We start from the raw sequence: 9,030 nt of genomic DNA, 5'->3' as shown, positions 1-9,030 counted from the left end.
CTGCACATCTACCAACGTGATATATGCCATCGTGTGCCAGCAATGCCCCTCTGCCATGTACATTGGCCAAACTGGACAGTAAAAGAATAAATGGACACAAATCAGACATCAAGAATTATAACTATTTCCCCATGTTTATTTCCCAGTATTTTTAATGGCTTTACCTTTTAAGGGTTTAGGTTGAATTATCCCACTGTTCAGTTATTAAATTCATGAGATGGTGTACTTCAGTTTTCCTTCTTATACAGCAGACTAAGTTTGTAATGTTTTTTTCTGCTGTGCTAAGCTTTAAGTTTATTCACAGGTAATAGCTGAGAAGCATCATTACCATATGATCTTAAAGGGTTTTTTTTAAAAAAAATCACACACACTATACATTGTTACAGGGGTTCTTTCAACCCAAAACTCTTGATAACTTTTACTCTGTGCGAGGTAGTGTCAGGAAATAATCAGGGGAAACACAGCCGTCCAACCGATAGATGGCTGGCACAAACAGGACAACACAAGAGTGCTTTCACTTAAAGCTAAACTTTACTTAATCTCAAGCACTTACACACATCCGCAACCAGTTAGTGAAACACCCCTAACCCTCGATAATTCCCAAAGCTGAGTGTGGCTCCTGAGTGGCACAACGGCAGCCCATCTGCTGGTGGGGAACACAAGATGCATCCAGAGGGAGAGTCCCTGAAGAGCCCGTTCTGAGAAGTCCAGTTACCTCAAACCTTTCCCCCTTATTTATACATTAGTAATACAATGACATATCACTTAAAGAAAACTTGCTAGGCAAGCAGTTTTTAAAGATCAAGCAAGAGGTTTTCTTATGGTCATCAATTAACCAGATATGTTTTTTTTTTCCCCCCCACAGCATCCATGCCTTGGAACCCTGACAAACACATTCCTCAGGGTACATTATCGACAAGTGTCCTGTTTTTCTAAAATACATATATCAGTAATTTCAACATTCTTAGCAGGAAGGACGAGGGGTCAAGCTGCCCTGTCTAAGGCACCCCAAATCCCCTCCCCTTCTGCCTTGGTTTTGCTAAGACCACTGCATGACCAATTTACGGCCTGCTAACTTGACTACTTGTAGCAATAAGCAATAGTGGTTTCAGTCACTTTACTGGCTTGCCAAAATCTCCCTGTACACCAGGAGTCTATGATATCATGACTACACAAGTCAAATCTGGATTCATTTTTAACTGACGAAATTCAAAACAAAGAAAAAGGAAAATCCAAATAGTAAGATTCATGATGCTTATAAAACCTTATTTTTGAACAGGAAATCCCTTAGTAATATCCAAAAGTATATCTGTTTCTTGATTTTAATGTAGGCAAGTAATTATGAGGATGAAATAATTGTTTATTCTGTAACAGCAGCTTCATTTGGAGTATTCAAAATAAAAGGAAGGATTTTTTTTGCATGAATTCTTCCCCTAATTGATATTCTTGAATGAAAACCCAATTCATAGCTGTTAAAAAGAAAGGGGTCTTTTGTTCTGCAATTTATATTAGAGAATATCTGATTCATTTATATTTTTTAATTAAAAGTCCTCCCAAAATTGTGTTATTCAGATCAAGTGCTACAAAAATTAACATAAATGTAATTACAGGTCTTGATATGTGGGTAGTTCATAAATAACTAGTCTTTTGAATTAGTCTCTCAGAAAGCCTTATTATGTGGATTCCTGTAAAAGCAGCAGGATTCCAGATGCTACTGATCATTCTGCCTCTCTCTCTCCCCTTTTTATTAATGTCATCACAAATGTGCATCATTTATTTCAGCTACACATGCCACACATATCTTGATTTATATCAAAGTTTTCACCATTCTCCAGAGGCATGAACACAAAGTTCCCAGTCATGCATTGGGATCAACACATGGTATAATCCCTGCACCCACCCCCTTTGAAACCAGTGAAGCATCTGCCCACACAGGGTTCATTGGAGGATTGGGGCCAAAGAGATAACTTAATGGGAAGGAATGGGGTGGGATGTTCCAAGGACTACATAGGTCTTCAAACAATCTGATCTGGGCACACGATTGTTCAGACCAGGATACATTTATTTTTATTCTACAGGAAAATTTCTACAGAATTTAAAATAATATATCCTTCCTGTGGTGGCGTGTTTTGTTTGAGTGTTTGTTTTGTTTTTAAAGCATCCAACAGAATTTAATAGATAACTCCTCAGTGTATTCCACTGAGATGCAGGTCACTTTACTGTGAATGTAGGATGGAGCCAGAAAAATCAGGGTAAGTGGACTGACTGCTGCCAGCCCTGTAATTTGGCCAGTAACATCAAGCAGCTTACCCTAGCCACTGAGTTTGCCCACTGGAGTACAGTAAGTATAATAAAGCTCCACAAACCATTTAAATTGAGGACTAGTTTTATGAAGAAAAGATGCAGAAAAGTCAAAATAATACAAACAAAGAGTAACGCAGGTGGGGAGAGGGCATGCAGTTCCCCACGAGGCAGCCCTTCCTGGCTATCACGTAGTCCTCCTGCCAGATCCTCAGATTAAACCAGGAACACGTCTTTACATAGTCTGCAGGCAGTCACATGATGCTTAGTCAGTTGTCTATCCTCCATCACACCCAGTCTGTAGATGATAATTCCCAGCAACTTCTAGTCTTAAAGGGTCACATCATAAAGGAACATGGTGCTAGGATGCACACACGGTTGTGATCACGACCAGTAATCATCTGTTCTACTCACCCTTAGTAGAAATTCCCAACTCAGGATCCAGTTTTCAAAAAAATGCCAGGGAAGTCACTTACTCTCTAGTTCTTCAAAGGTTTGCAATTTAAAGGGAAAGGAAATTTTTCTCTTAGATAAGGATCTCTTAAAATTTTCCATTTAAAAGTCTAAAATCTAAACAATCAAATCCAACAAATATATGAAGTGAAAAATATATACTACTGGGATTGTATCCACCAATTCCAACCACAACTAAGAGAATATGCAATCCTCTAGACACGCTGCATAGAGAAGTTTGTAATGATTTAACCACCATGTATAAAAAAAGAAAAAGCACTTTAGGCATATCCATTAAACAGAATGTATTCAGAATTACATTATGGCAACCCTACTGGGCAACAATGTTTATGTTGTATATACCTGCAAACCTCTCTCACTTCTGAGAATAAACCTTTGTTCAGTTGTGGTTAGATATGTAAAGTTAGATTCAGGTTTTCAGGTTGTGTGTGTGGTAGGTCAGGTTAACAAAAGGACTGTGGCAGTGATGTATATAATATTTGCAGTATCTAGCATAATGGGACCTTGGTCTTGATTGGAGCCTCTACATGTTACTATACTATTACTACTACTGATGACTCAGAAGAGTGAAAGTTTCCACGCTCATGTTACCAGACAAAATTCAGCTCCAAATAGTAGTAACCACCAAAAAATAATAATAATAATAAAAAACAAAACAAAACAAAAACACACCCCACAAAGAACAAAAACAAAAAACCAAAACAAGTGTGTTGTCAACCTCTATGAAATTCGTCCAGTGGTTAATGGACAAGTGTCCACATCACAGATTCCACTATCACAATTTTTATTCTTAATGACCTGGAAACTGAACTTCCATCCCAGCACAAGTCATGGTTTAAGCACAATGCTGAAGTAGTCTGAAAAATTTTCACTAATGCTGCCTTTACCATATACCTTCTGAGGAAAAAAAAAGAAAATTGTACTTTCAACATGACACCTTCCAGAAGCACCATATTTATTTATTTTTAAAAGATTGCTAAAGTAAATAGTTCGCTACATAACACAAATTTCCATGGTTCTGTTGGATTAAAATGGGTTTCTAAAATGTTGCATGTAGAGCTTTTGGGAACAGCAATTTCCATTCTATAGGAAATTCCAATTTTTCAAAAAATGTTTAGAATTGGAACAAAAGACACAAATTCCATACTTTCCCATGAAACAAACATTCAAAAATGGAGATGAAACATGTCAATCAAAAATTAATCAAAACAAATTTGAATTTTATATTGTAAAATATTAAATATATTACTTTTAATATTGTGATAGACTATAAAACTCACAATGAAATGTGTTGATATTGTCAAAATGAAACATTTCAACTCCAGTATTTCTCTTAGAAAGGTTTATCAAAATTGACCCATTCCCACAGAACATTTGTCTTTGATGGGAAACTGTCAATATTTTTCAGATTAGAGGGGAATCCTCATTGCGTGTGTTGTTTCATGTGCATTACAATTTAACACATTTACACATATTGAAAAGAAATTGTGCTTTTCGACATGAAGTAAAAATGTGCTGCAAATCTGCTGTTTCAGTTTTCAGGTCTAGACTATTATAATTGTTCATGTTTTAAGAATATATTGGTTTATTCCCTCAGATGGACAGCTGGGATTTAACATGCTTAGTTAAGGAATACAGTTTTGGATCCCTCACGGTCATTGACAATGTTATACTAGATTTATTTCCTGATAGCAGGAAGGTGCTAACATAGCAGGCTAACTGGATAGGTCGCTGATACAAAAAGATAACAGTTTAAATCTCCAGCTTCTTCTTGTTGCCATGACAAAGCTTTCTCTCAGTCTTTCTTCACAAAAAATACTTTTGCAGTCTTAGTTTTTCAGAGTGTTGGCATCTAAATGTGCTTCTTAGTGTATGCACAATGTGCCTTAGCTGGCACGTGACCAGGATTCATCACCCAATTTGGTCCACTGGTTTGATCATTAGCTTCCCCATCCCAGGACAGGTAGTGACAGGCAGTGCGAATTGAACACTGATCCATGCTGATTTAGACTGAGTCAAAACTACCATTCCTTGTGAACATTTTCATGGGCGTTTGCAAATTTAGACCATGATCCTGTATTGTGATCCACACGGGAAGACTGTGGCACCTGTGTGGAACCCCATTTATTTCAAATCCAAACATTTGGGTCCTAAATGCAGTATCCAATCGTACTGCTTCTGTCAGAGATAGAATGACTGATCTGACATTTCCATACCTAAACCAATGAGTGATTCAATAGCGTAAACCTGAACTGCTGGTACACACAAAAGATACAAAGCATTTTTTAAAATGTATCTATTAAGATGTATAAACAAGTAAGCACCAATCCATTCTCTGGGTGTTCATACACAATAATTTTCACAGTATCTTAACAGGCTGCTTATCCATTCCATCAATAGATATACATATATTCGCAAGCAACCATAGTAAGCTAAGCCTCCCTCACTGGCAGGTCACCTGTAAAGTGAAATAGGAGACAGCCCTGTGGGCTAAACTCAAGTTTGCCTGAGCTCTCCTCCTCATCCTTGTTCCTGCAACTTTTCACAATTAACATTTCTTTTATCTCTTACTGAGCTTCTTTGTCAGGTTGCACTTGCCTTTAAATAGAGCAAACTGCCTTGAGCAGAAGGATATTTCCAGATGACTGAGTTTATATGGTTTCAGAAATTCCCCTGTAGGTAGACTAATAAAAAAAAAACATTCAAAGAAGTCACACACATGAGGATAGAAAGGCACTGAAGAGGGATGATGAGAAGAAATGAATACCAAAAATAATCAATGATCGAAAGTTTCAATTTTTAGAAAGACGAACTTATCATTTGTGGCAATTTGCCATTTAGGCCAGCTCATGTTTTAAAGCTATTCCTGTCTATTCAGTACATGACTGTACATTCTACAAATCCATCTATAATATCAAAGATATTAAACATTGAGGGATGGAAACAATCAACAATAGTTCAAAATGTTGAATAAAACCATTGTTGTTAAATTAGTGCTCCTTTATCATGCTGTAAGGTTTTGCTTAAAACACAGATTTCTGGCACTACCTGATCAGTCTGTCTGTGTTTTCCTCACAGTCTTCTTAGGGAATGGTAGGGTCAGACAACACCTTGCCATAGGCAGAAAAAAGCAGCACATGCTACACGCTTACATCTACTGGCCCCAGAAGTCAGAGTAACCATACATGGGGTTTAAGTCCCTTTACATCTGCACTGGCTATGGCAGAGCCCAGACTGTGCTACTTGCTGCTGTCCACTAACCTGTCTTTGTAGAAGACTATAGAGAAAGGGAACAAGGTAGGTATTCTGGGGTAGAGAAATGTCCGATCAAGTTCAGGGTGTAGGGAGAAAGCAAATATGTTCACTCCTCTCATCCCCCCCATAGTACCCGGGGGGAGGAAAGGAGGAAATGGAAGTGAGTACTACTGGGCTACCCTGCCCAAAGCCATTGAAAGTGGGCCAGGATGGGAGAAGTAAGGCTACTGGTGGATGCTGGACTGGGTGAGGTTTCTGGGCTGGAAAATGGTGGAGGGGGTGCCAGGCTTAGGTGGGAGGGAAGGAGAATGCTGGTTTGGATGCTGATAGGGTTAGCACCAAAGGTATTGCGCTCTCAAACACTGATGATACTTTGAATACTGAAGCCAAGAATGGTACCTGAATGGTAGCCAATTGGCTGGAGGAGAAAGAGGTGATGCCAACAGGCTGGGAATAAAACCATGAGTGTACGTTGTGAGAGATTTTTGCCATATCTTGTGAAACCCACAAAACGGTCAAAACTGGCAATGTTGCTGGATCCTTGATTGCTTCTTGAATCCCAGAGGTCATTAGCCAAAAGCTCCTTTTTATTAGTGTCTACCTAGACATGTGTGGCCTTTCAGAAGTGGGCCTCAACAGTAATGGATGCCACCACTTCTACACTGTTACTACAATGCATTCTAATTGGTGACACACATGGAGACTTCTTGTAAATTACATCAGCTACAGAATATGGCTGCCCATCTGTTAGTTAGTGCTAGTTTAGGTAAACATTGTTACAATAAAGCCTCAATCACGCCATTGAATCACACCTACATATGAATACAAGGCCAAAGGTTTGACTCTGCTTTATAAGCAGGATTGGGTCCTGGCTATCTGGGCACCCATCTCTCTCTCTGAATCACCAGGATAGTTGAAGTCTTTTGGGAAGACTGATGTCCCTTAGATTTAAATCTGTGGCTGGAAGGGCATTCTGAATGGAGAGAAAACTTAAGCATTCAATGAAAATTGACCCTCATCTTTTCAAAGAATATTGTTTTATAAATAATAAGCAGATTATCTTTTTAAAAATTTCAAAGTCCACTTTGAAAAATTACATAGCATTGAATGTTTATACATCTAATCACACTAGGTCAGATTCCTCCACACTCCCTACTGCTAAGTAGTACCTTACACCACAAGGTGCCCCACTGATTTCAGTAGGACTTCTGGAAAGGGTCAGAATTGAGGAACAGATTCTTATACCACTTACTCATGCTGAATAGTATCTAACTCCATGAGACAACTCATTGAAATCAATGGAACCTCTTCTGGAATAAGCTGCTATTCAACTGAACTCAGTGGGACTGCTCTTGTAACAAAGTTCCTGCTTCATATCATGGAATCATAGGACTGGAAGGGACCTCGAGAGGTCATTTAGCCCAGTCCCCTGCACTCATGGCAGGACTAAGTATTATCTAGACCATCCCTGACAGGTGTTTGTCTAACTTGCTCTTAAAAATCTCCAGTGACGGAGATTCCACAACCTCCATAGGCAATTTATTTCAGTGCTTAACCACTCTGACAGTTAGGAAATTTTTCCTAATGTCCAACCTAAACCTCCCTTGCTGCAATTTAAGCCCATTGCTTCTTGTCCTATCCTCAAGGCTCATAAATTCCAGCCCTCTATTTTTTAATAAATGCCGAACATTGTAGTTCATTTGAAAAAAAAAAAGGTAAGTTTTCTGTCATTGTAAAGCAGCTAGGGATAGATGTAGTTTCAGTCCAGTGAAAAGTAATGGGCAACAGTACAAGATGTACAGAGCTTTGCATTTAGATTCATGGTCATATTATTAGCAAAGAGGTGAAAAGAGACACAAAGCTACTGAGCTGCACTCTTGTACTCTCAGTCCTCTATCCATTTTGAAGTTTAGTCCGTGACATATAGCCTTTTTAATGATGAGATTGGTAGCCTTTAATGGGATATAAAATAGATAAAGAACTGAATGGACTATAGCATGTAAATGTCATGGATTACACCTTTTCAAAATGTCCTGAATTAGAGCTGTAAAGAACACACACAGCACATTTTACACTTTGCTGCACAGGTTCTGAAAATTAACAGTTTTATCATTTCTATGCATCAAGTTAAGAGTAATTTGCATCCCATAATGGTTCATTTTAGTAAAGAGTGAAGTATCTGACGTTTACGCATTATAAACCTATTTTATTAAATGAATGTGAATAATTGGCATTTTATAACCATTATCTCACTGTGTTATTGCTAAGCAATGAATTTCTCATAATTTGTTTGGAAGTCCAGGAGACACCTTTGTACTTTCTAGTAACAGAGGCAGGTTTTTTATCCATTAGGAAAGCTTTTTTTTTTTTTTTTGGTAGATTATTATATCAAAGATTGTGTTTTCCCTCAGTGCTTAGCCTATTTAGCAAATAAGCTGATCAGTTCCTAGGTAATTTTATATATAAATTATGCCAATTAAATATTTATGGCTTTGGTATAACAAACAATAGCTAACAACAAGCATGCTAATTGAACTGAAGTGATGTAATTGGTGCATTTTGATTATGTACAAGGTACGACTGGATTTTAGAGGTTTAAGTTTCAGGCTCACTTTGTAAAGCTGTTTCAAACAACTTTAAAAAGTTTTCTAGTCATTAAGCCAGACTAATACACCTAGATTACCCTTATTAATGTGCAGTACAGAGCTTTTAGAGCCCTTAAATATACAGGGTTTTGACACAAACCTGTATAATGTTAGATACTGTTGGTGACTTTATATAATAAGTAATTTAAAAGGTTTAGGATAAGATTTTTATATGGTTTCCCCTTATTAATATGGACTTTGATACTTTTCAAAATGGAGAAGGGGCGGGAGAATTAAGGTGCCAAAGCTGTGGTGCGAGGGCTGGTTCAAACCAGTTGGAACTGCCTTGTAACTGCCATCCCTTGAGAACTTTCCCGCCACTCACTCCTTATAAGGAACTGTGCCATGTCACCAT

General features: G+C 38.0%; 1 long non-coding RNA gene across 1 annotated transcript in view; it reads right to left on the bottom strand.

Annotated features, from left to right (window-relative positions):
* Positions 1-2,332: 2,332 nt before the first annotated feature.
* Positions 2,333-9,030, bottom strand: part of LOC142073109 (uncharacterized) — a 178,506-nt gene continuing 171,808 nt past the window's right edge. The window contains exon 4 of the long non-coding RNA XR_012669794.1: positions 2,333-2,786. This is a non-coding gene — a long non-coding RNA (uncharacterized LOC142073109). The remainder of the gene's footprint in view (positions 2,787-9,030) is intronic.

The sequence above is a fragment of the Caretta caretta genome, chromosome 8, assembly GCF_965140235.1.
Source record: "Caretta caretta isolate rCarCar2 chromosome 8, rCarCar1.hap1, whole genome shotgun sequence".
NCBI classification, from domain to species: domain Eukaryota; kingdom Metazoa; phylum Chordata; order Testudines; family Cheloniidae; genus Caretta; species Caretta caretta.
The sequence above is the reverse complement of the archived record's forward strand: the minus strand, read 5'-3'. Positions and strand labels throughout refer to the sequence as shown.